Below are 8347 nucleotides of genomic sequence, written 5' to 3' on the forward strand. Positions count from 1 at the left end.
AAAAAAACTCCTTACCAGGTAGAGATAATACTTTAAAAGAAACCTAAAATTTGAAAGTAACATCTATATTGTACCACAGAAAAGTGGACTTGGTTTTTCCCTACGGTCAATCATAAGATAGTTACAATATAAGTTATTTATAGTAACAACTAAGGGAAGTTAATCTTTAAAAAGGATATAAGTCCACAATAAAATCCTTACCAGGTAGAAATAGGTCAAAATACCTCAAAATTGGATGTAACATGCATGTTGTACTACAGAAATGTGGTTTCGATTTTTTCCTACGACCAGTAATAAAAAAAGTTACAATATAAGCCATTTATAGTAACAACAAAGGGAAGTAGTTCTAAATTAGGGACCTGGTTCTTGCGCATGACACTCCGTCTCAGGATGGTGTACAGTTGTGCCAAGTTACACCAAAATCCCTCCATGCATGAAGAAGAAATGCTCCGGACAAAGTTTTCATTCTTGTATCCTTTGACCTCTAAGTGTGACATTGACATTAGACCTAGGGACCTGCTTCCTGCGCACGACATCTCATGCAGGTGAACAATTGTGCCAAGTTACATCAAAATCCCTCCATGCTTGAAGAAGAAATGCTCTGGACAAAGTCATTCTTGTATCTGACCTTTTGCCTCTAAGTGTGACCTTGACCTTAGACCTAGGGACCTGGTTCCTGCGCATGACACTTCGTCTGATGGTTGTAAACATTTTGGCCAAGTTACATCAAAATCCCTCCATGCACGAAGAAGAAATTCTCCGGACAAAGTTTTCATTCTTGTATCCTTTGACCTCTAAGTGTATCCTTGGCCTTAGACCTAGGGACCTGCTTATTGTGCACGACACTCCGTCTCATGAAGTTGAACAATTTTGCCAAGTTACATCAAAATCCTTCCAAGCATGAAAAAGATATGCTCCGGACAATGTCATTCTTGAATTTGACATTTGACCTCTAAGTGTGAGCTTGATCTTAGACCTAGGGACCTTGTTCTTGCGCATGACAGTCCGTCTCATGATTGGGAATAATTTTGCCAAGTTACATCAAAATCCCTCCATGCGTGAAGAAGATATGCTCCGGGAAAAGTCTGTGGACGCCGCCCGGCCGCCCGCCCGCCAGGATCGTTTCCCATAATACGTACCATTTTTCAAACGGGCGTATAAAAAGAATACTTACGTGTGGGAGCAAATGTCAGCATACGCGGGATGGTATTATTGTACAAAGTCCCTTGGCTTCGCTTGGTTCAAAAGTTTTCCTACATTGTAGAGTTTTTATTAAATTCCTATTTTGTAAAATTTCAGAATATAATTACAAACTTCGGCAGATACAAAAGATACAGTCCAATGCTTGATTTTTTGCTAGACTTATATGAACAATTTGGGCCTTGTGCAAGTTTTTATTATGAAAGACTATGGGAAAATCACTAATGGAAGTCTATGAGAAAATCACAATGTTGATGACCTTTTTACGAAAAGAAGTTTATCTTTCATGTTGATTTCAGTCAAACTTTTCAAGTATGACGGTTCCGGGCTTTATTTTATATTATTCAGATAAAGACATTTGGCCATGAATTTCGGTTAATTAAACTTCTAGAACTACTTTAAACGGACTACGAAGATACTCCGAAAGAAAAGTACGTACTTAAAATTAAAACATACGCTTAAGGAGATCGGGCGAATTATTGTCAAGGAGGTCCTATAAATTGCACTCATTTGCGTAGAAATAACCCTCTGTTATATGGAATTAATTTCAAAAAAAAATCTGTATTGAATAGTTTAGTTTACACTAATTTGTTTTAGCTCGATTGTGATGAAAGCTTCAAGCTTATTGGAACCACTCTCGAGTCCGCTCGAACCCCACGACCCCTGGATTAATTGAATAGCTATGTACGGTACAGGCATACTCAATTTGAAATAGATATCAGTTCGATGAATGTGTATAGATCTGTAAGTTAATATTCACTACTAACTTAGACGGAAGATGCAACATAAATACCTATGTTGATGAAAATAAGTCTTGACAAATCCGTTAGTAAGCTTAAACGTCGCAAAGAAAAAATGTCCAGAATCGAAAATATAACAAAACGGTGTTACTTCTGGTAATAATAGTAAATCAGGTTTACGTATTGACATGACGTCAACCTTCTGTTAGGCACCGAGCATGCGCTCTTAAATAGCGATTCCCTATTTTATCTACTTGTTTACTTACAAGTCGCATCCGAATCGAACATGAAATATAACAGGACAATGGTTTTATACATACCATTATGAACTGTCGCCGCGTGTTACAGTTTACTCGGGCTATTCCCTCGTGAAATTATTCTGTAGGTGTATAACCTCTTTCTATTGTGTAGGTATATTATAAGTTATAACATGGTTTGACTACATATTATTTATTTGATATTAAATATACATAAGTTGTTAATGATAAAAATTGTATTCATCTCAGTTCAGTGTATTCAATTCCTAAATAAAACAGGGTTACGGGAGAGAACTGATATTTTTACTTTCATCTGAGTATTAAATTGGTTCGTTGTGTTTGAAATGCTCACAAAGCCTTTGTTTATGATGTGACTGCCACATTTGGTTTTGTTTTAAACATAAAATATGTAGATTTCTTACTTAATTCAATTTTTGATAATTGTCCTCTAACGAAATAGCCAAAAAAGTTAATATTTATTACAATATTTGGAAACATTATTCAATCCATCCTTTCTGATAATCCTCTTTATTGCTGTAACTGTAGAAGTTAATTTGTAATATTGAAAGTACATTGTAGTATTTTTCTCATCATGTAAACATAAATTTTAAAGCTGTTTTCTTGCTTTTCAACATTTAGGTGTTCTGCTGTCACGCAACGACACATAGTCTAACAAGCTTTCCACAGGCAACGTCCAAAACCATGCACATAACTCTCCTAAAAATGTGGCATAAAATACATAAGCGCGAGCAATTCACCACAATTAGACATTTCTGCGTGGTCCTTGTTCGTCGAAATAAATTTATTTGGAATGTAAATATGATATATCATAGTGCATGGTGTAAAGTATATCTCCAAGCAATTATTTTGCTGTATATCTGACTTCATTAGGTCTGCCATTCCTTTATATGGAATACGAAACCACGCACAAATTATTAAAATGACTAATCAAATTGCAGTGTCAAATCTACCTTTGGTAATTTTAAAGAATTACTGTACGTACTGTCTGTGTCTTATATATATAGCTGTTTGTGTGATTGTAAATACCCGTTTGGGCAGTTTAGGAATTTTAAAATAAACAATTTTTCATTCGTATTTAAGGTAGTTCTGCACGTTAGGATCAATTTTTTTCTACACTGTAGAATTGATCAAACCCTATTTTTTAGAAAATTTCAACATATACTTTTCTTTTCTTTTTTAACGTAGACTTAGAAAATTCTGCAAATAAAAAAGACATTTCCTACACTGGTGTGATTTTTTTTATCTAACACAAGTTTTCATAATGGGAATCTATGGGAAAATCAAAATTTTAATAACATTTTCGCGAATAGAATGTTTTCTGCAATTTATATTTTAATGAAACTTCTCACAATCGTACATAAACATATAATCAATAATATAGTGAAATAAAATGTAGGTCCGTATGCTTGTTTCCGAGATATCTGTCAGTGATTAAAGAGATCCGCGTATTTAGAGCTGATTTTATGACATTTTTTGGAATTATTTAACGTGTAAGATTTTTAACATCATATTTTAACTTTAGAAAGATAGAAGCGTTGTCGTTGTAATAAATTTACCAAACTGTTCCCATTAAGTCATAAAATGATTTTCAATGCCGTACGCCCGAATCCAGGCATTATTCTACGTTTTCCGCATAAATGACGTTACGCTATTACTTCCGGCTTATCAAACGTGCAGAACTACCTTAAAGTCAGATATTCATACAAAACGAATCTCGATTTTTATCTACCTCCCCGTCAGACTAACTATAATGGTGGTTTTATAAATGAGCAGTTTTGTTGATTGTGACAACATGAATAAAGAATGCTCTTCTTTATCCATTGACCCTCCGATTTACTTCGTATAATTCATTTTTGTTACAAACACTCAATGTGAACTTTTGTCCACTTGAAAACTGAAATGTCATAATAAGTATTTAACGATACATGCAAGTCATATTTCCTTACACTGGTGGCATTGCAGGTGCATATATAAATATTATGTAGGATCATTGTTGGTGATATTTATTGATCTCTAATAAACTGCCCAGATAAAGTGGTTTGATTTCATGATGTAACGTATATTGCACGATTGCATTTACATCCAGGTTATACTCCATAACACATGTAACCATGCATCAGTGTGACCATGCATCAGTGTAACCATGCCAAATTACTAACCTTTCATTATACCATAAATATACTGAACATTTTACAATCATAAAATTTTGGAGTAGACCAGCTTATTCCATTAAACCGTTCACACATCGACATAGCAGACTACGTCTTAAAATTTATAGCAGATATTGATGATGAATGTTAAAGTTTCTGATTTCATTAATCTCAGTCGTAAAGGGAACGTCAGCCGGCGTAAGAATAAAGAATGAGAGATGAATTACAAGCTTTTGATCACTGTCATTAGTGATCCATCCCAGCGTTCTTAAAATCACATGACATATCAAGAAGGTTCATTAGATTAATACGAATTTAATAGTCTTCTTGATAAATAATATCACGGTTTTTAGCCTGAATGTCTGAAAAAAAAAGAATCTAATTCATTGCTTAGATCTCTTGCGGATAATCTGAAGTCTAAAACTGAAAAGAATATTTATTTTAATTTGCTGACGTACGACAAGCTTTTAAGTGTTCGTGTTTTTTGGCTTTTAATAGAATTTGGCGTACAAATCTCATTCCGAGAGAAACAAAACGGATAGTGATTGCCGAGCACGAACCTAAAACACTAAAGTTTATGTACTACCAGAATAATACATTGATAGAAATAGTTTCCAAGTAATGAGTGCATATTGAAGGGATTGGTATAAATAGGGCTAATTCGTTTCATTCAACCCGGGACATGCCGGTCACGTGAGCAGCAAGAAAAACATTCCCGCCGGTTAATTAATAAACGAACACTTCGGCGTACGCCGGTCACGTGAGTTGCAAATAAAAAAAATCCAATTTGTTATGATTTTCTATTGCGGCCTGTTCCAAATAAGTTAATAAAATATAATTTCTATGTTTACTGATATTAATTAACCCAAACTTTCCAAATGTTTACCCGATTTTTTATCGCGAAAGTATATGATTTGCCGCTTTGCCTATCTTGCAAGACCGGCGCACATCGCCGTACGCCGGATAGACCCAGGCAGTGCTGGGGAGCCAAACGAACTCCAAGCCGGTTGCCCGCGGCGAAACGGCGTACGCCGCAAAAGTGGAAAGAATTTGCCCATTGTTTACATTGGGAATCACTATGTTGTTCTGGTGTTATAAAGGCGACATTGTCTGAATTTTTGTATCATTTTCTGTGTTATACACACCTGCAAATGACCGTCAATATTATGTAATAAAATTTATAACCTTGGTTTATTGCAGAAAATATAAACCATTATAAACAGTTTTGTACGATGATAACAATCGGTAAAATGCTTTATTCCTAAATTAAAGTAATACTATCAAAAATTTGTTAAAGATGGACTCCAATTAGTCACGAAAAGAACGTGTTTCGTATTTGTTTCACTTTTCAATTGCACGAAAAATTTTAAAAATCATATCACACATAGGAAACATTAAATTTATAAGTTCATGTATAAATAGAATCTGTTACTGATGTGCCTATACATACAAGATGGCTATATGGTGTACGGATATTTAATTATATTTCAGTATTTACATGCGTTGCCTTATCCCCAGATGGTAATAAATGGACATTTGGATAATACCATTATTGCTTTAGGCGTGAATATCTCACCCTAAATAAGTAAATAATTATTGTTATTATACCAGATTTATATAGCGCCCTTTCATGATAAACAAGTTCAAAGGCGTTTTACATTTAGCAAACGCAGCCACACAGGGCGCGAAATTCATCCTCTACTAGTACAGACACAGAGCGATCTGACGAGAGAGACAGAGTGAGATAAAGCACCCGGATCAGATAGAGAGAAATCTTTTTAGATGCAGGCCTGTCCAGCTAAATTAGCCTAGCTCTTTGCGGATAGACAGTCTGGTTCTTCAACGTGCCGAACACGCGAAGCCGTCTTTCCTGGGAAGAACGAGTACAGGCCTCTTGGTAGGTGGGAGACACTCAAGAACATCTCAGAAATGTCCAGTGTCGGGACGAGACATTTATCTATTTTGTTTACTTCAAGCTTGGTTGCTCCTTTTTCTCAAAATCAGCAACACATTGATCCTTTGTAAGTCAATAATTCTAAGTTTACCAGTTGTACACTGTAGATATTTTCAAATAGTAATATTAGGTTATTTAACATTGTTCTGTACAATACGGAGATATATTTGGACGAGTACCCAGCTGAGAAAACCATATTGAATGAGCCGCTAGGCGAGTTAAATATGGTTTTCTCAGCTGGGTACGAGTCCAAATATATCTCGTATTGTACAGTACAATGTTAAATAACCTTTTTATTCTATATCTATTTTATCTTACTATAATAATAGTTTAAATTTCACTGAATATTGTATTCCTGACTTTTCTAGTTTTTCCCAGCTTGGTATGAACCATGTTAGGCATTAAATAACCTTTTTATTCTATATTTATTTCACTTCATAGGTAATATACGTAATTCATTGAATGTTGTTTTTTTCTGCGTACCATTATTAAAAAAGTATATGGTGCGACCTCCCTATAACAGCCATTTGGCGATTTGAGTGGTAATAATACTTGGCTGAGATATTATGCCCACAAACATTGTCAACAAGTTTGGTGAAGATCGGATGAAAACTGTTCGACTTAAGATAGCGGACAGGGCTAAATTCCCCGTTTTTCGAGTAATTCAAGGACTATAATCAAAGAGTGCCTGGTACAATTTGACTGGTTATCAAAACTGGCCGAGATGTTATGCCCACAAACATTGTCAGCAAGTTTGGTGAAGATCCGATGAAAACTGAATTAGGTAGCAGACATGTTTTGGATGCTGACCGCCCGCCCGCTGCCATTCATAATCTTCTCCATTTTGTTTCTTAACCGTTAAATAAAAAAATCAGACAGTCAGGGCTGATATCTTCCAATTTCTAGGTTTCACCCGGAACGGCTTCTTTTAGCGACTTTTCAAATATTCCAACATCTGATGACCTTTTTTACTGTATTTTTAAGTTTTTGATTATTAACGAACGTTTTAATATCTAAATCAGATAGCAGTGTTATCACTTGAATCGTTTTTGTGTGTTGTAAACAAAAAACTCAAATTAAATCCAGATTTCAAGACACATAATCAAGCTCTATACATAGAGCGCCTAATTCATCCGATTTACATTCGGAACATTTTCATGCGTTTCGGGCTTTATCGTATGTTTAACATGGGACTGTTGAACCGTCCAAATACAGAAAATACAGGATTTTTTGTACACGCGTGCGTCCAAATACAGAAAATACAGGACTTTTGTACGCACGTGCATCCAAATACCGTAATATATTGTACGGTCACGTGTTGCAAATGAACGTTCGCGATTGGATAGATAAAATAGATATAGAATAATGCTTTATATTGTATATATAAATACAGAAAATAAACACTGTTCTATTCAGTGTATTTATCTTAAAGTTTCTTCTGCAAGCTTAAATATTTTAAATAAGCTAAATTAATAGCTGAAATTTAATACTTTGTGGTTTGAAACTTTGATAACATACCAAGCTCGTGTGTTTTTGAGCGTATGTTATTTTAAGTGAATAAAACATACATACATCAAAGTTTTATTTAATGGGAAGCGTTGGTAACCATTTACAAACTAATTTCGTTAATTCTAATGCACTGAATTGCAATTTTCAGATATGTTACACCTTTATGTTAAAACTCTTAGGTGGCATGTTCTCAAGTGAATAATAACACACATACTTTGCCGCTAGTTACTTTTAGTAGAAAATTTTATGGAAAATATAAGAATATGAACAGTTTTGAAGGCAGACTATCAAAAAGACAAAAATACTAAATATCGCTGGCAGCGTTTATAACGGGCACATCAAATCTATATATATTTTAGTGCGATCTGTAGTCCATCTGCCATACCTAGGACTTCGTCATTAAACTATAGCCCTGTTTACTAAGACTTAATTTAATTACTGAAAGGAAAACGGAGAAATACCAAACACGGTCTTTGCTCCTTGATTATTAATTCAATCTTGCTTTTTCCCATGCCG

The sequence above is a fragment of the Mercenaria mercenaria genome, chromosome 17, assembly GCF_021730395.1.
Source record: "Mercenaria mercenaria strain notata chromosome 17, MADL_Memer_1, whole genome shotgun sequence".
Classification (NCBI taxonomy): domain Eukaryota; kingdom Metazoa; phylum Mollusca; class Bivalvia; order Venerida; family Veneridae; genus Mercenaria; species Mercenaria mercenaria.